This window comes from Mus caroli, chromosome 7 (assembly GCF_900094665.2).
Source record: "Mus caroli chromosome 7, CAROLI_EIJ_v1.1, whole genome shotgun sequence".
Lineage (NCBI taxonomy): Eukaryota > Metazoa > Chordata > Mammalia > Rodentia > Muridae > Mus > Mus caroli.
The window spans coordinates 133,579,784-133,580,367 of NC_034576.1; the positions used below are offsets into that span (position 1 = coordinate 133,579,784).

The 584-nt window shown below is 42.3% G+C and overlaps 1 protein-coding gene across 2 annotated transcripts in view; it reads right to left on the reverse strand.

The window, feature by feature from the left end:
* The window catches only part of Ikzf5 (IKAROS family zinc finger 5), a 19,899-nt gene that overhangs the window by 5,382 nt on the left and 13,933 nt on the right, over positions 1 to 584 (reverse strand). The gene's annotated exons all lie outside the window — the stretch shown is intronic.

A 584-nucleotide genomic window follows, 5' to 3' on the forward strand; every position in this document is an offset into this window, starting at 1 on the left:
GGAACAACAATATGAACTAACCAGTACCCCCCAGAGCTCAGTCTCTAGCTGCATATGTAGCAGAAGATGGCCTAGTCGGCCATCATTGGGAAGAGAGGCCCCTTGGTCGTGCAAACTTTATATGCCCCAGTACAGGGGAATGCCAGGGCCAAGAAGTGGGAGTGGGTGGGTAGGGGAGCAGGGTGGGGGGAGGGTATAGGGGACTTTAGGGATAGCATTTGAAATGTAAATGAAGAAAATATCTAATAAAAAATTAAAAAAAAAAAAGAAAGAAGAAGGGCAGGAGAGATGGCTCAGCAGTTAAGAGCACTGACTGCTCTTCCAGAGGTCCTGAGTCAATTCCCAGCGACCACATGGTGGCTCACAACCATCTGTAATGGGATTCCATGCCCATTTCTGGTGTGTCTGAAGATAGCTATAGTGTACTCATATACATGAAATAAATAAATAAATCTTTAAAAAAGGAGAAAATGCCTTGTATCTTTCTAGAAAAAGAAAAGAATGATCTACATTAGTAGATAGTAATAGTCACAGAATGGAGAGCTATGCAGGAATAGTAACACATTTACCAATGTGAACTTTTC